The sequence below is a fragment of the Erpetoichthys calabaricus genome, chromosome 7 (assembly GCF_900747795.2).
Source record: "Erpetoichthys calabaricus chromosome 7, fErpCal1.3, whole genome shotgun sequence".
NCBI classification, from domain to species: Eukaryota; Metazoa; Chordata; class Cladistia; order Polypteriformes; family Polypteridae; genus Erpetoichthys; species Erpetoichthys calabaricus.
In genome coordinates, this window is record NC_041400.2 from 73993477 (window position 1) to 74020278 (window position 26802).

Genomic DNA, 26802 nt, shown 5'->3' on the forward strand with positions numbered 1-26802 from the left:
CCACCATGTCTTTGGACTGTGGGAGGAAACCGGAGCGCCCGGAGGAAACTTTATTCTCGTAGTTTGTCATTAAAATAGAATACCGTAAACTAAACTTCATCTTAAAATGAATATTTAATTTACTAGATTTTCTCAAACCCCGTCATAAATTATGTAGCACATGAAATGCTTTGTGTTATCGTGTGGTGATTGGTTATGTGGAGAAAAAAAAAGGAAGGATAGGAATTGGGGTTTTGGTACATCAAATAGAGACAGCACACATGCAATAAAGAAAGCCTGCTCAGAAGAACATCCATTGAATTCTGTGTTCGTGTCTCTGACCACCAGATCATGAACCCAACATTTACACAATATTTAAGTTAAACCTGTGCGATACCCATTCATATATCCAGTTTTTTGGAGCCTTGTCACACCTGCCATAAAGTTCTCTACACTGAACATACACCTGGGGACACCTTACTGCGAGGAAGCAGCACTACCGTGTATGGTTTAATACATGCTTTACTGCATTTCATCATGAACATGATATCAAGTATTTATCTTAGCATTGTAAATGTTCCGAGAGCAGGAATATCATCAAGTGAATGCATTCTGTGCGGCGATCCCTCCCGGTGCCTCCTCAGTGCAAGAGGAAGTCCGCTTAAGAAGTGCGTAGTGATTAACAACTCAGTCGGGGAACACTTAACATAAAGCATTTAATGTACTACATTACCTTATGATGGGGTTTGAGAAAATCTAGTAAATTAAACATTGATTTTAAGATGAAGTTTAGTTTATGACATTCTACTTTAATGACAAAATAAACTATGAGAATAAAGTGGAAATGTCGACTTTATTCTCAACATAAACGACGAGAATAAAGTGGAAATTTCGAGAATAAAGTCAACATGTCAACTTTATTTTCGACATACTGTATAGTTTTTCTTCCCCTAATGTTTTACCAACAAGAGCACAAAAGTGTTCAGAAAACAACACTGCTCAGTTATTTCAGAAAAGAGATGCCACAAACTAATGAAGGTGCAGCGTCAACTCCTCATGTGGCAATTTCAGACAAAGACATGGCAGAAGCTGGTCCATCAGGGTAAATCTCTTCAGCACACACTCTGCCAATTGATAAATCTAAGCATCGCTTATCCGGCATAAACAAACAATGGTTTAAAGAGTTTGATTGGCTAATTGTCAAAGAAAATGGTATGTGGTGCTCATTGTGCATGAAATATTCAAACACACATCCCCCAAGGAGGGAGTTACCTTGGGTAAACGTGCCATGCACAAGAATTCGAAAAGAAAGCTTGCTGGACCATGATAAAAGTAAAAAGCACTTTGAGTCTTCTTCTGACCTTTTAGGAAAGCATGTACTAGAGCAAACTGGAATCGGTCAAATTGAAAGATCTGTATCTGTGTTAAATAACTTACAGAGAGATGCCTTTGTGGGAGCTTTAAGATCCATGTATTGGTTGGCAAAAAATGAGTTGCCACATTCAACGTTGTTTGAAAAGCTGTTGGAACACTGTAAAAAAATGGGTTGTTCCTTTTTACAACATCTCAATGTTGGTAAAAATGCACATTACACCTCTGAAAGAATAATGCAAGAGCTGCTGGATGTCTTAGCATCAGAAATAAAATCTAACATACTGAAAAATATACACACTGAAAATTTTTTCAGTATTCTGCATGATGAAACCACAGACATCTCAATTGTAAAACAATTAATTGTTTATATTAAATATGTTTGCCAGGTCACTAATGAGGTCAGAATTAGTTTTGTATCAACCCGCAATATGATTGATGGCAAGTGGAGACTATAACCAACACACTGAGAGTGACTATGGACACTCTAGACTTGAAAACTGCTAATCTGGTTGGACTAGGGTCAGATGGAGCAGCTGCTAAGATTGGGAAACAGAAAGGTGTGGCAAACTGTTGAAAGATAAAACATCTGGACTCTTGGTCAACTGCCACTATGTAAACCACCGATTGGCCCTTGCAAGTGCCCAAGCAGCAGCTGCTGTATCTTATTTAACAAAACTGAATGATATCTTAAGGCAGCTATTCTATTTCTTCCAAAATTCATCACTTAGGATGGCTGGTTTAACAGAAATTCAAAATATTCTGAACATTCCCCAGATTAAGCTGAAAATGGCCAGTGACGCTAGATGGCTGTCTCATGACTTTGCAGTACAGTCACTACGACAGTGTATGATGAGTGTCATAACTGCGCTGGAAAGAGAGGCCACTGAACGAAATGACATCACAGCTGAAGGATTAAGCAGATGTATTAAAACGTACAATTTTGTTTCCTCTCTGATGATGCTTTCAGACGTATTACCTTTGTTGTCCAACTTAGCTCATATTGGGCTAGTGATCCCAGTGAGCACAGCTAAATGTGAAAGGTGGTTTTCTGCCTTTAAAAGGATCAAGACATGTTTGAGAAATCGCATGAATCAAAGCATGCTAAATAATCTCATGCTGATCTCTTTGGAGGGCCCAGATCCTGGGGACTATGATTATGGGAAAGCTGCAGACAACTGGGCCTCTAGGAAGAAAAGAAGAATAAATACTTAACTGAAGACACCTTCTGCATATGCAAGTTGGTTTTGAAGAATATTTTTAAATTTTTCTTCATTAGGTTTCCCATACATTTTTTTCATTGTTTTCACTTTTCTTCCCGACAGCGACAATACTTGTGCCTCTTGGTTTATGTCATAACAATTGTTAATTAAAAATTTTGTTAGGGTTGCAGGATCCTGAACTGGATACTTCTTAAATTTAATAAAAATATTCTGGCACAAGTGTCAAACCTTAAAAAAAAGAAGTCATATTAAGCATTGGAAAATAATAATTATTAAAATAATATTAATAATTGGAAAATAAATAATAATTAACTAATAAAAATAGTAGGGCGGCGCAGTGGGTAGCGCTGCTGCCTTGCAGTTAGGAGACCTGGGTTCGCTTCCCGGGTCCTCCCTGTGTGGAGTTTGCATGTTCTCCCCGTGTCTGCATGGGCTTCCTCCGGGTACTCCGGTTTCCTCCCACAGTCCAAAGACATGCAAGGTTAGGTGAATTGGTGATCCTAAATTGTCCCTAGTGTGTGCTTGGTGTGTGTGTTGTCTTATTTAATTTCTTATTTTGTCTTTTATTTTTATTTTATTTTCTTCATTATGTAAAGCACTTTGAGCTACTTTTTTGTATGAAAATGTGCTATATAAATAAATGTTGTTGTTGTTGTGAGTATGTGTGCGCGCCCTGCGGTGGGCTGGCACTCTGCCTGGGGTTTGTTTCGTGACTTACGCCCAGTGTTGGCTGGGATTGGCTCCATCAGACCCCCATGACCCTGTAATTAGGATATAGCGGGTTGGATAATGGATGGATGGATAATAAAGATAGTGCACATTTAATTTTCCCAACCATCAAATTTCCCCATCCTGCCCCACCCGGCTACTTTTTCATGCCACCCGGCTGGAAAAAATTTCTGGGGAGAACACTGCACATATAGGTGTCTGTGTCTATTGAAGTGGTAGCTCCCATTTGAATAAATACCCTGACTGTTCCGGATTTGATTGGACAAAGCCCTTGGACTCTCAGGTGCGAGACAATGACTGACTCACATGTCACTATATATATATATATATATATATATATATATATATATATATATATATATAGATAGAGAGAGAGAGAGAGAGAGAGAGAGAGAGAGATGGGGCTATACCAGCGCTTAACCTGACACACAGACACTGACAACACATTTTAAAACACCAAGAATCTGTTTCATTTCTTTTGCCTTCTCGTACAGTGCCCAAAGCACCTCCGCCACAATAACCAAATACACAAAATAATACTCAAATCTCTCCTCCACACCTTCCAGCAAGCTCTGTCCACAACCACCCAACTCTGGCTCAGCTTGCTGGGTTCCCATTAGGCCTTTAAATAGTCTTTGACCCGGAAGTGCTTCTGTCGTTCCAACCACGTGACTGGCTGGCACTTCCGGGTCTAATGAAGAACTGAGATTTCCTTCAGCCCTGGAAGTACTTTGGGGCTTCCGTCCTCGTGACTACCTCATACTTCCGGGCTATAAGGAAAGAATACATCCCCAGGTTCTTCGACAGATCCTCCTGGTGGCACCCAAGGCACCCAACAGGGCTGAGAAATCGAACTCCAAGTCCCAGGATGCCCTGCGGGAATCCAGGGTACCGCTACACTCCAGAAGAGCTGCCATCTAGCGTTTTGGAGGAAGCAGTGTCGGCAAGTAGCTGCCTCCCTTCATCCTTCCATTCCAAGGTTGAGCTGCCAGCCAGCCATCACAATTACATATTATATATATATGTCTGTGTGTGTGTATCTATTTATGAATGTTATTTATTTGTTTAAAGAGCTTCTGTAAAAAGGCATTTACTCCTGGGGACAAATAAAATAAAAGGAGTTCTATCTAACATCTGAAAATCCTGTAAAATTAATAGTACTGCACATGTTTACTTTTTAGCCATCTATAGATTACTGTAATGCCATCCTAACAGGACTATGCGAGAAAACAGTATACAGCATAAATGAGTACATCTCTTCTGAATATAAATATATATTCATGCTTCTAACTTATTATTGTTACAATTTCTGAATGACAAAATACATTTTTTTAAACACATATTTAATAAAAACATAAATATGTCAGGGCGGCACAGTGGCGCAGTGGGTAGCACTTCTGCCTCACAGTTAGGAGCCCTGGGTTCGCATCCCATGTCCTCCCTGCATGGAGTTTGCATGTTCTCCCTGTGTCTGTGTGGGTTTCCTCTGGTGCATTCCTCAGGTGCATTGGCGATTCTAAATTGTCCCTGGTGTGTGCTTGGTGCGTGGGTGTGGGTGTGTGTGCCCTGCGTTGGGCTGGCGCCCTGCCCGGGGTTTGTTTCCTGCCTTGCGCCCTGTGTTGGCTGGGACTGGCTCCAGCAGACCCCCGTGACCCTGTAGTTAGGATATAGCAGGTTGGATAATGGATGGATGAATATGTCATCAATATCTCTAAAATAATAAAATTAGGAAACATTGCCTAAAGGAAAGCTGGAAAAAATGAGTATATTCTGGGTTAAAATCTACTATGTATTATTCTAGTACTTAGTATGTCCATTATTACTTTTTAGTACTAAACTAGTCCTTCTTGGCATTGATCCTAAGGTGGTTTGTCATGTGACGGGTGCAGCAATGCGCTGTATCAGTGCATGCTCCCAACCAATCCAGTTCCATTCCTGGAGGATAACCTCGGTGAATGTTTGAGTGCTGTACAAGTTTTCAAAATTCCCCCCCAGTACTCAGAAGGGTTGAGTGTGGGTGACATACTTAGTTACTCCAGCACTTTTACTGTTTTCTTACTTAAAAATGCAACAGTGACCTAGGAAGAATGTTTGGGCTTATTGCCATGTTGAAAAATTACCTTACAGCGCAAGGTGTGGAGCAAAGATAGCATCTCTTCTTTCAAGATTTTGCAGTCATCTGTGAATTCATGATTCCATTGATGAAGTACAATTCTCCCACACCTTCAGCACTCATGTATCCCCATATAAGAAATAATGATAATAATAATAATTCATTACATTTATATAGCGCTTTTCTCAGTACCACCGCTCACTATGGGAACCATACATTTTTCAATGCTTTCTTGCCCTTTGTGACACCATAGATTTGGGGCACCATCAGATCCAAAATGACTGATTTTGGTCTCACCAGATCAAACTTTGTAATTTGCCTCCACATTTTTCAGCAAAAAATGCTAATCACAAGATGACAGTTAATGTCAAGTTCTGTATTACTTTTGATACTGTATTGTGGCTTAATAATAGTGTTTTGTTAATCTTCCAGTATTGTTACACTCCTTTGTATGATAAAATAATTTTCCTTCTTAGGTCTTTAGACTCTGTCGCATATGGTGCAATTAAGTCTCAGAATCATTCAATGGTATAAGTATCCCTCGTAACTGAACGTGAACTGATTAACCTGTTTAAGGATGACGGTTCATCTGCTTATCAATTACCCTGAACTAGCCCTAGCAAGTAAATTTTACAGTTTTGTTATGCAATTAATGTTTTAAACATGACCTTTTATCATTTTGTTAAAAAATTAATTCCTGATTATTATTGACATGTTTCATTGATAACTGAAAAATCAATGTTGCTGACACAATCCCATAATATTGGAATAGAAAATACAGGGTGTCCCACTCGGGAGTACAACTTTAAAAATGCGAATTACTCGCGAACGCGTGAACGTAAAGGCGAGTTGTAAGAACTGAACATACCTGTATTTAGTGGAAAAAAAGTCCACATTACAAAAGGTGCTGAAAATGTCCTCCCCCAACCTCCGCGCACAAGGAAACGCGACGCTCCATATTTGAGAATGTCCTCTGCAACATGTCACTGTCGATGGAAACAATTTCACGCTCAATGTTTGCTTTCAGTTGTTCGATGGTCCTGGGTTTGCTTGCATAAACCTTGCCCTTTAAATATCCCCATAGAAAAAAATCTGGGGGAGTTAAATCGGGCGATCGAGGTGGCCACAAACCTTTCGAGATCACCCTGTCTCCACAAAACAATCGGATCTCTTCCATACTGGCATGAGAGGTATGGCACGTTGCCCCGTAGCGGCGCCCGCTATAGTGCCCGCCTCTTTATGACACAGAATCAATTCTTCATTAAATAAGGAATATTTTGAACCTTGTTGCATGATGATACATGCACACGTTGCAGAGTAATTCGCATTTTTAAAGTTGTACTCCCGAGTGGGACACCCTATATTTGTTACTTGTAAAGGGAGTCAGCTGGTTTTCTTCGCTTTAAGATTGGGTGTACTTATTTATGCTGCATACTGTAAATTGGTAAACAACAGCCAAAATTTTAATCAAATAAAATGTGAGCACATTTTACTTGTCCTATTATCATTATACTGGTTACATGTGTCTCATAGAATTGATTTTAAAATACTTTTAATTGTATATAAGGCTTTGAACCATTTGCTTCTTTTGCTTTTGTAATATTTGCCATTTTACATTTCTAGTTGTTATCTTAGATTCTCTCACGCTAGTTTGCTTAGTATTCAGAGAGTGTGGCAGTATTTTCCTCCTATGCACAAAAATTTGGAATGCTCAGCCAGTACAGAAATGCTGGGCTAATACTATAGAATTATTTGAAAAGACTTTTAAAAAAAGTCTTTCATTTGGCCTTTCCATAATTTAATCTTAATGCTGATTGTAACTGGTACTGCTATGTCATATGCCTGTAAGCTTTGCACTAGTCACTAACTACTACTTTTCTTTGCTTTCTTTTTCTGTTTTACTGTGGTGTCATCCTGCACCACTGCCACCTGATCAAGACACTCTGTAGCCACATTTAATTTTGGTAGGGATGAGGATGCACCAACTACTGATGAGACCGGGTGCATCATAACAGAAATGAAAAACTTTACACATTCATGTTTTGTAAAATGCACAGTAAAACTGGGTGGTCATTTGGCCTTGAAACTCTAAAATGTTTATTTTCTAGGTAATTTACTTATTTATTTTTAATTGTTTTGTAATTACATTTTTTTTTGTTGTCAAGCATTTTGAACTACAGTAATCCCTCCTCCATCGCGGGGGTTGCGTTCCAGAACCCCCCGCGAAAGGTGAAAATCCGCGAAGTAGAAACCATATGTTTATATGTTTATTTTTATATTGTCATGTTTGGGTCACAGATTTGCACAGAAACACAGGAGGTTGTAGAGAGACAGGAGCTTTATTCAAACACTGCAAACAAACATTTGTCTCTTTTTCAAAAGTTTAAACTGTGCTCCATGACAAGACAGAGATGACAATTCCGTCTCACAATTAAAAGAATGCAAACATATCTTCCTCTTCAAAGGAGTGCGCGTCAGGAGCACAGAATGTCAGAGAGAGACAGAGAAAAGCAAACAAATCAATAGGGCTGTTTGGCTTTTAAGTATGCGAAGCACCGCGGCACAAAGCTGTTGAAGGCGGCAGCTCACACCCCCTCCGTCAGGAGTAGAGAAAGAGAGAGAGAGACAGAGAGACAGAGAAAAACAAACAATCAAAAATCAATACGTGCCCTTCGAGCTTTTAAGTATGCGAAGCACCGTGCAGCATGTCGCTTCACGAAGTAGCTGCACAGAAGGGAGCAACATGAAGATAAACTTTCAGCATTTTTAGACGAGCGTCCGTATCGTCTAGGTGTGCGAACAGCCCCCCTGCTCAATCCCCCTACGTCAGGATCAGAGAATGTCAGCGCAAGAAAGAGAGTGAGAAAAGTAAGTTGGGTAGCTTCTCAGCCATCTGCCAATAGCGTCCCTTGTATGAAATCAACTGGGCAAACCAACTGAGGAAGCATGTACCAAAAATTAAAAGACCCATTGTCCGCAGAAATCCGCGAACCAGCAAAAAATCCGCGATATATATTTAAATATGCTTACATATAAAATCCGCAATAGAGTGAAGCCGCGAAAGGCGAAGCGCGATATAGCGAGGGATTACTGTACACTTTTTTAGTACACTTGACATATTTCTGTGTTTTTTTTTACTTTCCTTAAGTAGAATGTAATTTTAAAAAATGTGCATATTTTGAGAATTTAGAAAGCTAAGCAAGAATTAAAATTAATTTACACTACGGAGTGGTTTGCTATTGCATGCAAATGTGCCATTAACACAAACTTTATTTTATATATCACATTTCAATATTAAATTCCACCCAAACCACTTTGTAAGCACTGAACTACAGCCCAAGAGTTTAAATATATTTTTAGAAATGGAGCACAGACAGATTAAATGACTCTCTCAGGGTCTCACAGAAAACCAGAGGCAAAGATTAAACAGGTAGCATTCTTGTTGAAAGTTTAGTGGATCTGTTCTGGGCCACACTGCCTCTCTACATGTATGTCCATACTATAAAGGTCTGTTAAGAAAATACAGTGAAATGAAATAGAGTTTAACCAGTGTACAAAAATGCAACTCCAACTACCCAAACAGTTCTGATTAAAAGATAAGGTTGCCAAAAAAAATCTCCAAAGTCTTAGAGTGCCAGTCCATAATGGTAACACTAACTCACTGACACAAGGTAATTCTGAGTCGGTAATTATTCTGACAGCCTGTCTTTGAACTACTGGCAATAAAGATGTCTGATGAAACAAAGTCTGTCACATGGAAAATACGCCAACAATATATGCAAAATACTTCAGGCAAGAAATGAAGAAGAGTTTAAGTACCATGAATCATCATAATAGCTGCTGTGCTACAGTACCATCCTCTTCAGAAACGATTCATTTCATTTAGTTCATTTTTAATAGAGTATGCATTTTGGCCTACATATAGTCAATATCAGTAATATGAAGAAAAAAAAATGAAACTGAGACTCAACAGTATTTTACAAAGTGAATGGGCACGGTAATATATGAAAATATATTAATAATGTACATATTTATGAATATAGTAATTCAGTTATCAAAATATTACAATTCACAGAAACTTTTACAGTGCTTGAAATGCTTAATTTTAATGATCAAATAGCTACCAAGACAAATGTATATCACATGAATAAAAGATGTTTTCAAAGAAAAGTGGGCTTATTGGGATACATATCAAATGACAGCAATAAAAAAATTCTACTTAATTCTTTTTTTATAAAACACCAAAAATAATGTGCTTAACACCTAATGAATTTCAAGAAAAAATAACCCTGTATTTGCCTAGAACAGTTGAAAATAATTCAGCTATATTTTACACAGTGTATTTCCATAGTGAACACCATCCTGGTGCTTTACAGGCTAAGTGTGAATGCAGTTTTACAGTTAGAGCTCTTGCCAATTTAGTGGCTTACTCTGCATCACATGGTGAGTTAATGGTGGGAATGAAAGGACAGCCTTGCAGTTGACCATCATCTCTTTTAGCCAATAGACAACACCACCTCAAAGACCAAACAGTAGAAAACCTATCCATCTATTCATTTCCCTTAACTCTGCATCCTGACACAGTGGTAACCCAATCAATTATCTAGGTAATCAATGAGCCTCCATACTAATCCCATCAAGCAAGTCATTTAGTTAGTAATCAATATCAGCCTATTGTGAGTTAAACAAAATGGAAAGTGGAGAGGTCAGCCACAAGTTCCTTTATGAAATAGTGATTCAGGCTAAGAAGAATTAGCACATTATTCTTCAGGTGATCTAATTCTTTCTCCCGCAGAACTAATATTATGGGTTTTAGAAGATGACTGTCCCATATGGATTGGAGCATATGAGTTGTCCCACCTTAATTTGTTTTTTTTTTTTTTTTGCACCATACAGTTTAAACACATAATCAAAACTGACAGCTCTTATCATTTATGTAAAAAAGAGCTAATCCCAAGAAAAATAAGGCATACTACTTCAGTTCAATCAATTCATATAACTTTAAATATTCCAGGGAAAAACAACATCAACTAAGACCATATTTCAAATCTATACTGTTACAGTGCTGATAAAATGGAGTATGTATTAAAAAATATGTCCTGAAGTTTACAATTAACTGATTATATAAATGGATACCTGTCTATTGTGAAAGACTGAGGTCTCCGTGACCCCTTGAACCCTCTGATCAGACGTCAGACACCAGATAAAAATCCAATTATTATTTATTGTATAATAATAATGTGCACCAAGCACCCTACACTCCACAATACTCATAAATAAATCAATAATCAATACAAAAACCAATCCTCCTCTCCCAGACGCGTTGCCACCCTTCCACCCAGCTCAGCTCAGCGTACTGGGCTTTCCCATGGTCCTTTATACTCCCTGACCCAGAAGTGGTTCCTGTTCCACAACCCACAAGTCCCTATTCCTCCCGGGTCAGGGTAAACAGTCCTTTTCTTCAACCCGGAAGCACACCGTTTCCTCCTGTCCTGGGATTATGACGTACTTCCGGGTTATAGGGCATGTAAGAGTCTACGGGCTTCCCTACAGCGACTCCTGGTGGTCCCCAAGGCATCCAGCAGGGCTGTGCATAAAAACTACATAGTCCATGAGTCCCTGCTGGAACTCGGGGCACGTCCATGCTGCAGGGAAAGCTCCACCTGGCAGCCTGGGGGTATTGGCCGGAATGAAAAGCCGGCCACATATCACACTATATATGACAAAATTAGAAATATAATAAAAATTAAATAAATGCATATAAGGGCGGCACGGTGGCGCAGTGGGTAGCGCTGCTGCCTCGCAGTAAGGAGACCTGGGTTCGCTTCCCAGGTCCTCCCTGCGTGGAGTTTGCATGTTCTCCCCGTGTCTGCGTGGGTTTCCTCCGGGTGCTCCGGTTTCCTCCCACAGTCCAAAGACATGCAGGTTAGGTGGATTGGCGATTCTAAATTGGCCCTAGCGTGTGCTTGGTGTGTGGGTATGTTTTTGTGTGTCCTGCGGTGGGTTGGCACCCTGCCCGGGATTGGTTCCTGCCTTGTGCCCTGTGTTGGCTGGGATTGGCTCCAGCAGACCCCCGTGACCCTGTGTTCGGATTCAGCGGGTTGGAAAATGGATGGATGGATGGATGGATAAATGCATAAAAGCTATATAGTTCAAAACAAAACCAATTATGAACTATCCAGTTGTTTGTTATGGTAACAAATTTATGTATTTGTTTATTCATTTTTATTTCCTTGCATGTTATGTTTCCCTTTTAACATTTACTCTTCTTTGTATGTGTGTGTGTGTGTGTCTCTGTATCTGATTTCATTACACCAGAACTCTTGCTGTCATTCATAAGCCCAGGGCAGTGACCTTGCGCTGCACTGCATTTCATTCTCTTTGCAGGACACTTTAAATAGTTTCAACTGCAAATTCGATAACTTGAAAATAAAAGATAAATGATAAATTGAGATTAAGAACTTCAGGTGCCAAATATCAATTGGTCACATTGTTTGTTATTGGACAACAGCTGAAGTAATTTTGCTTAGATAAACAGAAATTTATCTGCAGATATATTATAGGAGCACCACTTGCTACTATGGGACTTATATTTTTAAAGATCAAAAAATAATTGATAAACTCAACGATTTTATGAAAGAGCCAATGACTTTTTTACTCACATTATTACATTATGGATGTAATTTCATTATGAATATTTAGATAGATAGATAGATAGATAGATAGATAGATAGATAGATAGATAGATAGATAGATAGATAGATAGATAGATAGATAGATAGATAGATAGATAATGTAAACTATAAGTTACAGGAAGCTAGTTTTGAATCCTAGCCTAGTCACTGTTATCGCAGTGTCCGTATATTCTCCTTATCTTTATGAGTTACCTCTCACATCCCAAAGATGTCCATGATAGGCTAACTGACAACCCCCAATTGGCAGAGAATGACAGAGTGTTGGTGTTTGAGTGTGAGTGTGCCCTCTCTGAGGATGGTCCCTTCCTGGCTTCTGGTGAATCTGAAACTGGACAGTCATTTGAAAACAGATAATGGTGTGATTTAAAACTAAAGGTCAAAATGGGAAAAGTCTTAATAATAGCTAGGTAACCCCAATTTAAACAAGTGGATGAGAATCACAATTACAAGAGCTGTACATGTTTCCTGACATTTAAATATTAAATTTTAACATCAGGTACACTGGAACAGCTAAATGTTGTGCAGATGTCCAAACTAAATGTAGGTATACATCCTCATCATAAATAAAATATGGACTTGACCACAATGTTTAAAACTTTGCATTGCATATTTATTTACATTTATTTTCCTTGAATGAAGTGTAAGTTGGTAATAACAATGCTAAATTTTCTCTGTCATACTTCACTGATAACATTTCTTCATTCTTAGAGGAGAAAATTCAAAGGTACATACAAGTAGAAGTAGTTTTTTGTTGTTGAATTTACTGTAGTTCATTCATAAGATAAGCTTAAAACTCCCCTCCTCTTGAAAAACTTAAGTGTTGTCACACAATTGCACATGGGAGGCAGTTTAAGAGCTAACTGGGGTTAAGATGCAGAGTCAGGGGTTGATGAACGATACTAATGCCTTTTCTCCCTCTTCCACAGACCACCAGAAGGAAAGCCCAGGTAGACTCTGCCCACTTCCGCTGCTACATTAACCCCCCTCCTGCAGACCTCATTTCCATCTGAGATCCCTCCCATTCCTGTCCTGCACCTACAAATCCCCAGCACTCCACTCTTCAAATCAGTCATTGTTTTTGGCTCAGTCCTTTGTCACTACTCATTTTCTCTATTTTTTTGATTGTTGGCACCGAGAATATACGGGGTGGGACCCCCAAAACTTTATCGTTCTCTCTCTGTTTCTTTCACAGCGCTGACCTTGTTTTAATAAACTCCAGTACTGATGAGAAAGAAGACATCTAACTGGCATTACTGAAATACTGTGAAATAATGACAAAGCACTTTTGAAAACAGACTGTCAGTGATAAGCAACTGAATTAAATCTCCAAAACAATGAATGATGTGTGAAGGCACCTCCAACCACAACACTCACATGCTGGGTTAGTTTGGATCAGCAGTAGACTAATTGAGGCAACAAAGGTTTAAGCTTTTTGTTGTTGAAAATAGGCTGTTACATTGTGTCTGCAAGCACAACATTTGTTGCTCTATATCCTCCTGGTCATCCAAATTCTTCCTATGTGTAAATAAGTCCCAACAAGTGAATTTTAAGCTTTAACAAAATATAAACTGAGGTATGTACTAATTCTAAGAACACAAGACTAAATTACAGTTAGTTACAGACACCAGTTAAAGTCAGTTACTGTCTTATTTTCCCAAGTTCACCCGGTTAGGTATAATGGGCAGGCATAAAACAATAATATATAATTATCACTCATACTTTCATTTAAAATTTGTAAGTTTAATTTTACCTTTTAGAAAGTAGTGGCTTCATCTATACTGTAGCAATTAATCCAGTTATTAAAAAAGGGAGACCTAAAGTATTATTATTTACATGGTGAAAAGCAGTCACAGTTAACTTAAGTGCCCATTTTAAAAATGAGCAGCCAAATTATCAAACAGGATACAATGAAAATCTCTAGTCACTTTCATTACTGGACATAGTTATTGTCTACAGAAGGCTAATCCCAAATCACCCCTAAATTCGACTTCATTATATTTTGAATTCCCTAATGTATTCAGTGCTGTTACAATTTAAATGAAAAGCAGTCGTTTACGATACCGGAGAATAAAAATATAAAATAGTAATCTTTTGTTGACAAAGATGTTTTATTAAATATTGTAGTTTACTGCAAGAAGAGATACTGAGGAGATTGGCCAATGGTGTGCAGTGCATCTTCCAAAGCTTCAAGTCACCATGGTGCAATGGCTCTCTTCTGTAACCCACTACACACACACACACAAAGACAAAAAAACAAAACAAAAGGTCTTTCCATGCCTTGGGCGCAACTACAGACTGCATGTCTATCCTCATTTAATCAACATGTTCAGCATTCTGTATTTTAACTAATTAAGGTTCCATATCATAGATGTAAGGGACATGATGCGTAAAAGGCATTAGAAGAGTGACACACTGCCATTTCTGCAGTCCATACACAAAGAAGGCCTTCTCTTCAAGTCATTAGAAATCTTTTTCTTCACTTTGACGCTTCACATTGCAGGAGACAAGAGCTTAGTGGAAAATACTGACACGCGACACAGCAGGGCAGCCACTGTTAATTAGAGGAGGTCTTCCAACTCAATTAGGCTAATCAGATTGAGGTCCCACTGCATATCATTCATCAAAGATTAGCCGCAGACAGCAGTAATACCAGGGGTGCCTCCAAATAACATTTGCACAATGAGAGTGCAGTTATTAGACCAGAGCTATAATTGACTGTAAAATTGCCGAGAATGAAGAATGGCACGGAGTTGAAGGGAGAAGGGGGGCTACCACACATTTCATCCCCTTAGGCATCTGTCATTACCTTCGAACCAATAACACTGATAAATGTCTTCATTAAATTCCCTATGGCAAGCTCAAGAAACCGAGGGTTAAATCTTGCTTGCATGCATGGGAGAAAGAGTGCATGACCCAAAAAAAAAAAAACCATAGAGATCAGAGGTACCCAAAGAGGAGAAGGAAATGGGGCAGGGGAGACAAATCAAAGGGAAGAGAGAGAAGAAAGTCACAGAGCTAAGAGCGAAATAAGAAGAAGGCCGTAGGAAAAAAGACACAAAAAGGTTAACGTAAAAGCTTATGAAATTTAGAAGAGACCTGCATGAAAAGAAATACTGTACAGTCTTGATTTGATTTTAAGATATGGAAAAGTAGGACACCTCCAAGACCAATTATTTTTCTTAAGCTAGGTCGAAAGCAACATTTTACTTCTAGGTTAAAAAGTATTGGTACCTTCATTAAGGAGTAATTATGAACTGCCTCTTCAAAGGTTTCTGCCACATTTAATTCACATTAAGCTTTTTAATGGTGCATGCATTATTGCTTCCAAAGAATTCTATAACTATGAGTCTAGTGGTCCCTAACAGTTTCTCATTATCAAACCCTGTCTTTTGCCTTACACTTTCCAACAATATACACAAAAAAAGCCTGAAACACAGAAAACCTGGCTTTTTAAAGGAGATGAATGATACATTTTTTTCTAAAATAGTTGGATGAATCACTTGAGCCTAAAAACCTATACAATATTCAATAAAATTGCCCACTTTACCTAAAAACTTTGAATTTTTTATGTTACATGTTGTCTGCCTCCCTGCGTGGAGTTTGCATGTTCTCCCCGTGTCTGCGTGGGTTTCCTCCGGGCGCTCCGGTTTCCTCCCACAGTCCAAAGACATGCAGGTTAGGTGGATTGGCAATTCTAAATTGGGCCTAGTGTGTGCTTGGTGTGTGGGTGTGTTTGTGTGTGTCCTGCGGTGGGTTGGCACCCTGCCCAGGATTGTTTCCTGCCTTGTGCCCTGTGTTGGCTGGGATTGGCTCCAGCAGACCCCCGTGACCCTGTGTTAGGATTCAGCGGGTTGGAAAATGGATGGATGGAAGGATGTTGTCTGTGTCCACAGCTCGCTTTACTTGTCCTCTCTTGCTGATACTGTGTATCCACTGTCATCTGCCCCATTGATTCCAAAACCCATGCTCTTCTCTTTGCCCCACACCATTTTTCACTTGTATTCCCTTGCAAATGTTCAGTGTGCTCTCTTCAAAGACATATTACTTTATCTGCACGTTACTATTAAGTCTTTCTCTTTGTTTGGGTATGTCAGGTAATGGAAGTTAAATGCAAGTATATGCTAAAAAAGGTTAACTGCCTTGAACTAGGAGACACCTTCAGGATCAAGGCTACAGGTTTTGTTTTTTTCCCTTATTTTTGCTAATTTTGTCTGCTCACTTTGTTCATTCTTCCTTTTATATAATAAATCTATTTCTGTACATTTTGGCCTGTTTATCATTATTTTGAGTAACAGGGTCATTGCAAGCACAAAGAAAATGTACAAAACATACACACAGAAATTTCCCCAACCTGGCAAAGTAAAGCAGAAGGAATGGTAATAGGTACTCTGTACAACCATGCTTTCCTTTTCTCTCATGAACATATTATATTGGAACATGCTAAGAACACACACACACAGATGGTCTTTCTTCTGCCAGTTTTCTTTTTCCCATAAAATAAATAATCAATGCACTCACGGCTTAGTGAGGGGGCATGGTGGTGTGTGGCTGAGCTGTTCGCGGGGAATTCGTGATGCGGGCGGTTCTCACTTAAGTGCACAGGTGAGGAATTGTCCGCACCCATAATTGTTCCCGGGAGCTGCTGATTGCCACAGCTGATCCACGTCCCCATGATATATAGAAGCATGAGGCAGCTAGTAGGGGAGGATCCATATTACTAACCGAGAATGCTAAACCGGATGATGGACGCAGGCACATCCGGCAATGGGCCGTAGCTGCAAAAAGACGTACTGCGCAGGCGCAAAAAGAGTCCGCGAGAGTCGGCTGAGGAGCCGAGAAAGGCGGACAAAAGAGGGCGAGACAGGCGGATGAGGGTCCGCGAGAGGCGCAGGCGCAAAAACAGTCCGCGAGAGTCGGAGAAAGGCGGACAAAAGAGGGCGACAAAGGCGGATGAGGGGCCGCGAGAGGCGGACAAGACCACAGAAAAAAGGAGTGAGCACATACAAAAAGGAGTCACAGAAATGAGTCGCAACAAGCACCGAAAAAAGGAAAAGGCACATAAAAAAGTAGTCAAACGCGGGCAAAGCACGAAACACATTGCACACGAAACTAAACACACCAAAAAAAAAGAACAGACGAGCGCACAACAGCAAGGCACGACCAAACCCCCCCCCCCCCCCACACACACACACACCCTACAGGCACGGGACGGGATACACACCAAGAGGGGGATTCAACAAGCCCATGGAAGACAAAAAAAAAGAACACAAAACCGCCCCACAGACCCTACAAGCAAGGGACGGGACACACACAAACAGGGGGATTCAAACAAGACACAGGAACACAAAAAGAAAGAAGACGCTCGCGCAACAACAATCCCCCCCCCCCCCCCCAAATCAATAAGAAGTGACACCCAAAGCCACATATTTAAAGGAAACGTCCATATTAAACATACGTCATCTCAAAACCTTCACACTAGGCAGCATAGGTGGATCTCATTAAAATAAAGCACTATTAACCGTTCAACTGGAGAAAAGGCTCCATATTAACAGTGAGTGCGATCCTCCTTAATACTTATACAAATTTCACACGCTGAGGAACAAACAAGTCATGCATACACGGTCACGGGTACAAAACGATTCGGATCGGATAACGGGACCAAACACACGAACACGAATGAAACAAAAAGAAGACACGGCGGCGCATAAAACGCGCTTCGGAAAATACGTGAGAAAAAATGTCTCGGATCAAAAAACGCAAAGCTCAAGTAACCCCGTTACAGAGACGTGCCCAAATGAACAGACACATTGAACGTAGATGCATACAGCGCGCGTCTCGAAGTGCTGCATCGAAACAAGCACGATTTCAAAAGAAAGAGCTCGCGTCTCAGACATACAAAAAAGGGAGCAAAGCAACGCGCATATGACCGGCCAGAAAACAAGCAAGCAAGACTCCAAAAGCAGAAAGCTCAACTGACCGACATACAAAAACGGACAAGGCACGATACAAACAATGCACGACGTAGAGTGAAACGGACTTTGCGCAAAGCGGAGGCGAATCAATTAAAAATCAAAAATAGCGCGTCACAAATAATGGACATGCAACAACGCGGCACTCAAACACCACAAGCAAAACATGTTAACGGCAGCGAAGTCTACAATGGGCTTCTCACACAGCACAGGCAAATCGATTACAGCTCCAAAACCACACGTCCCAAATACTACACATGCAACAACGCGCCTCTCAAACGGCACAAGCAAAACATACACCAGGAAAATTCATTCGGATTAATGAATGTCATTTGCAATCATTGTCATTCAGTTCACTTCCCTGAAGAAACAACTGGCAATACAAGTAATACATTTACACGTTGTTGTCAAAAGGGTCAAATTAGACTGCCTCCTTTACATTCATATCCTGAATTTCTACAGAAGCTTCTAACTGACGATGTACCTGAAAGTGAAATCTTTATTAACTGCATTAGATCCTACAAATCGGTATCCACTATGGACATTAACGGTGGCACTGCACGTGACATCCGTCTTGAAAAAATGTTGTTTATTGATGAATGTACAATGGCATGAAGTCACTTACTCAACACCATTCATAAACTTCTACAAACGTTTATGAATAATAATATTCGATTTGGAGGAAAGGTACTTTTATGAGGAGGAGATTTTAGACAGTGATTAGCTATTCTTCCAGATGCCATGCACTCAGCTATTGTTCAGTGCACCTTAAAATACGCAGACAATTGGCATTGCTTTCAAAAGATACAGTTAGTAAAAAAGATACGATGTCCAGAACCAGATCATAACAATTGCTTATTACAACTGAGAGATGGTACACTCACCAATACAGATGGACTTCACCCAAAAAATATTATTACAATTCCTCAAGCCTTTATCTGCGACGACTTAGTTACAGACAGATTTGGAACAGCAATCTCATTAGACCAAATGCCCCTTTTAACACAACGCACTATATTATGTCCAAAAAATATTAATGTGGAAAACATAAATACCCAAGTCATTCCATTACTTCCTGGAGAGACACAACTCTTTCTAAGCTCTGACAAACTTGACTCTGATCACAACAGTAACCATCTTCATTGACCTTACAAGTTCTGAGCTGGAATTACCTTTTACACTTAAACGGCGTGTACAAAGAAATTTTGCAATAAACCTTTACACTGTGCCACACACTTTATTGTTTGCTTTCTATTTGCATCATCTACACCTTCACACTATTCTATATCTCATTCATACATCACGCTCTTTGTCATTCCCAACACCAGGGGTTGGCGAGCGAAGCGAGCAGGGGGCGGAGCCCCCTAGTAAAGACAGAAAAGGCGGACAGAGGTTAAGGAGGAGAAGACTGCAAGAACCAAGAGGGAGAAAGCTGGTGCAGGAGAGAAGGAGAACGAGCAAGCGCACGCTGTTAACAAGTAGCTGGGAGAGGCGAGCTCGAGTGGGGTATTTGGCCGGCACCTGAGGGCCGACGGTAGTGTTCGCTCCTGCTGAGCAACTGTTTGAAGCAGGAGTGATCGGGAGAAGGTTGGCTCGCCATAGAAGAAGCCCCAGTGTGAGTGTCCTGGTCGCTGGGGAGCCCAAGTCTCGGTCTAGGTGAGCAGAACCGGAGCCAGGGATCGGAAGGCCACCAGACCAGTAGAGCAAAGAAGATCAGCTGCATGTACAGTAGGGTGACTCCCCTGGTGCATAGCCTGGATGGGAGAAATGGGGGAGTCACCAGTAATAGAAGGCACCGGGCTTTGTGTTTTAAAAGAGACTGTTTCCAGCTATTGTTTTAACCTTGTTGCTTTTTTAAAGGCATTTGTCTATTGGATTTTAACCTCCACCTTTTTACTCGTTTTATTGGATTCTTTATTTAAGGAATTGATGCACTGCACTATTTATTTGGACACTGTTTTGTTGTTTTTAAAATAAAAGCATTTGACACTTTTACACCATTCCCTTGTTTCACTGTTGTGCCTCATTGCCAAGCTCATCGGTGACATTACCAACGGTGTCGGGTTCAAGGGCTCCCAAAAGCAAGATGGGAGTGTGGAGCAAACCCGCATCGTTACAACAATTAATTTGATAATCAGTCAGTAACTAAGTGATTTTAGTACAAAACTGTAGGAAAAAAATACTGTGTGCTCCAGCTCTCTTACTACTGAACCTTGTAATAAAATGTGTTTAAAGTACTGGGTTGTGAATAAACTATTCTTATTTAACTACTTTTTAACTACTTTTTTTTTTTAATAATTGCAAAAGTTAACAATTTGCAACCCATTTTTTAATCTAATATTATGACAGGTTCATATCTGCTGATCTGGAAGTGGTAAATAAATGACTTGACTTGCTGAATAGATGATATGGTCCTAGGAGGCTAACATGCATTCCTTTTCACTATGGAATTGTAACAGCACTGCTATGCTGACTAAAACGTTCTCACATCTTGTCTCTGTTAAACCCTCCATTGCTTAAAGTGGCTTTTCACGAGAATTTCCTTACATAAATTTTATACAACATAACAAGTTAGCCATGCAGCCACCATACGTCAGTCACTACTTGGTCTCAAAGCTACAACCTCACCTGGTAAGCATCACTGCTTCTAGATGAATTGAGGAAATGTTCCTAGGGTACGGAAAGCTACAATTATTCTACTTTAGTGTGCAATGGTAAGATCTCTGTGACATTAACGGCACATAGTTTAACTTCTTCACTATGTTACAATGTATTTTTTTTTTGTTTTTTTTATATTTAACATTTTATTTAGTGGAATTCTCAATCACAACTCCAAATTGGCTCCATTGGCTATAAGTGTGAATGTCTGCTTGAAAGGGACTGGCCTCCTTCCCAAGGCTGATTGCTGCCTTGTGTCTGAAGGGTATGTTCTGCCCTGTGACCCTCAATTGTACATATGTATTATATGAAACTGGACCCTCACCATTTTGGAATGGAAGGTAACCAGGTACATCCCATGTCGACGTGAGGAGAAGTGGCAAACTCAACACAGGTTACACTTGAACAAGGATTTACACCCAGAGTCTGCAAGCCACACCAGCCACTGCACTATCAAAGCATTGAGAATATGTTTCAAAATGGGAAATTTAATTCTGAGAGAAAGGCAAGGCTGTTTAGAACTGAGTTTAATTTGCCACACCTTGCCAACATATACTACTGTCCAACAATACACTGCTCCAAATGTATATTTTATTCATTTTATTGTGTACAAAACCAATATTTCTTAGATTAAAAAATGCAAAATCGAACATTTCAAAGTTCATTACCTTTGTAATGCACACCTCCCTTCATTTCAATTTAAATGATGTGCATTTAAATTACCACTGGGCAGATGGTGCTATAACCCATGGGGGTGGGGGTGGGGGGGTGGGGGGGATAAGGGATTATGGGTTTTGCACAAAGACTGCTGATTTACATGAGGAGCAAATATTCAATCAACACTGAACAATGCCAGGATGTCACCTCCCCGCATGGTAACCTAGCCCCGCTCCTCCTTAGCAACTCCACATGCATAGCTCTAAATGTAGAAAAATGAGATCATATGATCACCCATAAAAGTTACTTTTCGGCAACATATCACTTTGAACTTGATTTACTAAAAGGATCTGGTTTTAATTATATCTGATCCATCTTCATTCATATTCATTGTATTATAAGCCCAAGTTAAACACCATTAGTTTTGTTTTCTAATTTGGATTTATTGAAATTTGTTTGGGGCGGCACGGTGGCGCAGTGGGTAGCGCTGCTGCCTCGCAGTTGGGTGATCTGGGGACCCGGGTTCGCTTCCCGGGTCCTCCCTGCGTGGAGTTTGCATGTTCTCCCCGTGTCTGCGTGGGTTTCCTCCGGGCACTCCGGTTTCCTCCCACAGTCCAAAGACATGCAGGTTAGGTGGATTGGCGATTCTAAATTGGCCCTAGTGTGTGCTTGGTGTGTGGGTGTGTTTGTGTGTGTCCTGCGGTGGGTTGGCACCCTGCCCAGGATTGTTTCCTGCCTTGTGCCCTGTGTTGGCTGGGATTGGCTCCAGCAGACCCCCGTGACCCTGTGTTTGGATTCAGCGGGTTGGAAAATGGATGGATGGATGGATGGATGAAATTTGTTTGCATGTAATGTTGTGCATCAAAAAAACATTATCCATTCGTTATGGAGTTCAAGTACCCCCTACAGTTTCTGCAGTTTCTTTGGTTTCAATAGATTTATATGGAGAGTTTAATACCTAATGTTTACTGATGGGGCGGCATGGTGGCGCAGTGGGTAGCGCTGCTGCCTCGCAGTTGGGAGATCTGGGGACCCGGGTTCGCTTCCCGGGTCCGCCCTGCGTGGAGTTTGCATGTTCTCCCCGTGTCTGCGTGGGTTTCCTCCGGGCGCTCCGGTTTCCTCCCACAGTCCAAAGACATGCAGCTTAGGTGGATTGGCGATTCTAAATTGGCCCTAGTGTGTGCTTGGTGTGTGGGTGTGTTTGTGTGTTTCCTGCGGTGGGTTGGCACCCTGCCCAGGATTGGTTCCCTGCCTTGTGCCCTGTGTTGGCTGGGATTGGCTCCAGCAGACCCCCGTGACCCTGTGTTCGGATTCAGCGGGTTGGAAAATGGATGGATGGATGTTTACTGATCATCTTGTTTCAGTAGAACGTTTTAGTTTGCCTTCAGTCCGTGAATTCATTAAAACATAACAGTGTGTGTTTTTTCAGTAATTGAAATAATAAGATGTTTATTAATAGTAATAGTCAAAGGACTTGAACTGAGTTTGTCCAGCGGGGTGCATTAGCTCCAGATTGAATACTTGGAAATGCACTGCGGAAAGGTAGTATAGTGACACCTCAAAGCTACAACAGCAACAAAATAGCAACAATGATAATAACAAAACACCAATAATGGCAAAAATAATAATTTTATGTTTAGTTTAGAATTGTTTGGTGAAGCTCTGCTAGGAAATCCCCACTAAGTAACAACAGGGTCAAAGTTGCTGTAACAGTCAGTTTCCCTGTTAGTTAAGCTGTTTTTGGTATACTTGCTGTTGTTTTCTAAAGATGATAGCCTAGAGAGTATTCAATGGATCAGAACATATACTGTATATATATGTTCAATTAGGCCAGTTAGGCTTGTATGAGTTCACTCACTTATAGGTTGTGGCAGAGTATCAAGTGAAAAAATTCAGTAGGCAGTAAAATAATTGAATAATTGAAACAGTAATTGCACCAATGTTAAGTTTTTGGCTGGGCCTCTTTTGTAATGAAAACTGGAATGCCAAACATTTTTGGGGAACTAAATAACATATTGGTCAGTCATTTTTTGTGCAATTCTTTGGGAACAGAAGCCGAGACCTATTACCTTCCAGGTAAAACAAGGATGTCTGGTCACCCCTGTTACAGAACATCCATTGAGACAACACAAATTCCCTACTGTTAAATGTAAAACACACACTTGCTTATTGCTAAAACTACAGTTTTGTTTTAGCCTGGCTGCTGTTTGCTCCACCAGTATCAGTTAGTCCATCACATGTCTTGACTCAAATAAAGAAAGACACACAATTTTTCACATGTAAATTTATTTACCTTAGACTTTTACTTTCAAGGCATATCCTGTAAGAAGATACACTAGCCATTTGTAATCAACAACAGAGATTCTTTTGAGAGGTTTTTATCTGCATTCTCCAAATAATTTCCTCTTCCTTTTTCTTTTGTTGATTAACAAATCCTAACAGCCAAATTGACAAGGCACCTAGGAATTATACTGCAGTGAGCACAGATTAACATTCTTTGGCAAAAGACACTGATATTCATTCAATTCACAAAAATAAACCAAAATATGACATGCACAAAAGACACCGTATACACACAACATACAGTATTGTTTCGTTTGTCTTATTCAAATGAGAGAAATGTGTGGGTATGTCCTGGTGTGTATATATATACACACAGGTTGACATACAAAAATCCGGCCATCGATAATCTGGTTCCTTCAGATTTCTGACATGAATTTCGGAGTGCATTTTCAAATTTACCGCGTTGGCACACCACTGTTTTCTGGAGGCACAGTTTATGTTTTAATGGTGCTGTAGTCGATAATCAGTTGTTGAGTCTTGCTAACACCTGCTAACAGGCATTCCTGCTCATTCCTTCTCATTTTATCATTTATTTGCTGTTGTATAGCTCCATTATGGATTCAGCAAAGAAAAGAGGTGGTGTAAAACGTAAACATCATGCGTTGTCAATCACAGAGAAAGTAGAAGTGCTAAACAAAACTTGATAGCGGCGTGTCTGTGCAAACCATTTGCTTTTCATTTAGTGTTTGATTTTCTTTCTTTAAAGGACTGTACATGTAGTCATTTTCTGTTAAATATATACAGCATATATAACCAGCCAAAATCCAGCATTTTCAAAAATCCGGCACTCCTCAGGTCCGGAGGTTGCCGAATTTTTGAATGTCAACTTGTATGTATATATACAGTAATCCCTTGCTATATCGCGCTTCGACTTTCACGGCTTCACTCTATCGCAGATTTTATATGTAAGCATATTTAAATATATATCGCGGATTTTTCACTGGTTCTTGGGTTTCAGTGGACAATGGATCTTTTAATTTCTGGTACATGCTTCATCAGTTGGTTTGCCCAGTTGATTTCATACAAGGGACGCTATTGGCAGATGGCTGAGAAGCTACCCAATCAGAGCACGTATCACGTATTAAATAAAACTCCTCAAATATATTGTGAGCACGGGGGCTGTTCGCACCCCTAGAGGATACGGCCGTTCCTCAAAAAGCGCTGAAAGACTACCTTCACATTGCTCCCTTCTTTGCTGGGCTTACTTGTGGTTGCTTTGTTGCGCGATATGCTTCCCGCATGGTGCTTCACACACTTAAAAGCTCAAACAGCACCTATTGATTTTTGATTGTTTGCTTTTCTCTCTCTCTCTCTCTCTCTCTCTCTGACATCCTCTGCTCTGCTCCCAACGCACACTCCTTTGAAGAGAAAGATATGTTTGCATTCTTTTAATTGTGAGACGGAAATGTCATCTCTGTCTTGTCATGGAGCACGTTTACACTTTTGAAAAAGAGACAAATGTTTGTTTGCAGTGTTTGAATAAAGTTCCTGTCTCTCTACAACCTCCTGTGTTTCTGTGCAAATCTGTGACCCAAGCTTGACAATATAAAAATAACCATATAAACATATGGTTTCTACTTCGCGGATTTTCACATTTCGCGGGGGGTTCTGGAACGCAACCCCCGCGATCGAGGAGGGATCACTGTATATATATATATATAATGTATAAACAGTATAATTTGTGTTGACATATTCAACAGATTTTTGAAATAATTATAAATAAATATTAATTTGTCTTAAATAAAGAAAATAAACTTTGGAAGAGATATTAAAACAATCTTATATATAATACAAATATTTTCATAACATTACATAAAATTATCAAACATACTAAGGGCAAATTTGCATTTTCCAATTAACGTAACCATCAGATTGTAGGATAAAAACCTGAATCTTCAAAAGATAACCAATGTGCAAACTACAGTCAAAAACCAGGAATAGGGTTTTCAACCCAGGATTCCAGTTCTGTGGAATGGTAGTGTTACCCACTATGGCACCTTGCCACACTACACCTCTTTAAATTTATTTATCCATCTATTTTCTTACCTGCTCATCTGTAGCAGAGGCACATGGAAGCTGGATCCAGTTCCAGCAAGCATCAGGCACAAGGTACAAACATTACCTTGGACAGGATGCCAGCCCATCACAGGGTGTAAACACAGACACAAACACACATACCAATAGCCAATTTAGCAATGCTAATTCATTTAACCTGCAAGGCTTTAAATGGTGGGAGAAGACCAGAGTGCCTGGAGGAAACTCACACATTTGAAGTTCCTGCAGGAAGCACCTAGGACTCGAACTACGGTCTCCTTATTGTTAGGCAGAAGCACTACTGCTACAATCCTTGTTAAATTTACATTATTAATGTAGTTATTCATTTACATTAATTCTTCTAGTACAGACCCTAAAAGGTATTTTGAGTTTTTTTTAAAGCTGAATTCTGAGCAACCTCATGACTCTACTTACTTTTGAGCAAAGATTGTCAGATAAACGTTTAGAATGGAGAAACCTGTCATGGATCACTGTGCAGGAAGCACAATTACTGTGATCTTTGTTCCAGCATAGCATTTTATGGATATAAATTTGGGTAACATTTTTGGAAAAAAAAACAGGGTGCACAAATATTGTGTTGTTCAATGTATTCTTTGAATCCTTTTTTTTCTATGGCTTTATATTTAAGTAATGCAGAATGTTCATGAACTTATTGCATGGAGCCTCTATAAGATCAGAAGATTATACCAAAAGCCATGCCAATGTTTGCAAAGAATTTATATATTCTTCTGAAATCTACATCTTATATTTTATAGTTTAAGGAAACTCAGTTATACATACCTTGTCAAGCAAAGCCCCCATTTAAAACTGCTTGGAGGTTTGCACTTTTCAAAGCATATCCAGTTTGAACTGAATATACAGAAAAAAAAATTTCAAATCTGGTTATTCAAATTTAGTGTCACTGGGGGCCAGTGACTAACCTGGCAGAAATGGCTCCAAGGTAGGAAACTGTCCTAACTAAGGCACCAGATCATTGCTAGGCCCATTCACACTCACACATAAACCAAATT

The 26802-nt window shown here is 39.9% G+C and overlaps 1 protein-coding gene across 5 annotated transcripts in view; it reads right to left on the bottom strand.

Moving 5' to 3' along the window:
* The window catches only part of rtkna (rhotekin a), a 277698-nt gene that overhangs the window by 146749 nt on the left and 104147 nt on the right, over positions 1-26802 (bottom strand). The window lies entirely within an intron of this gene.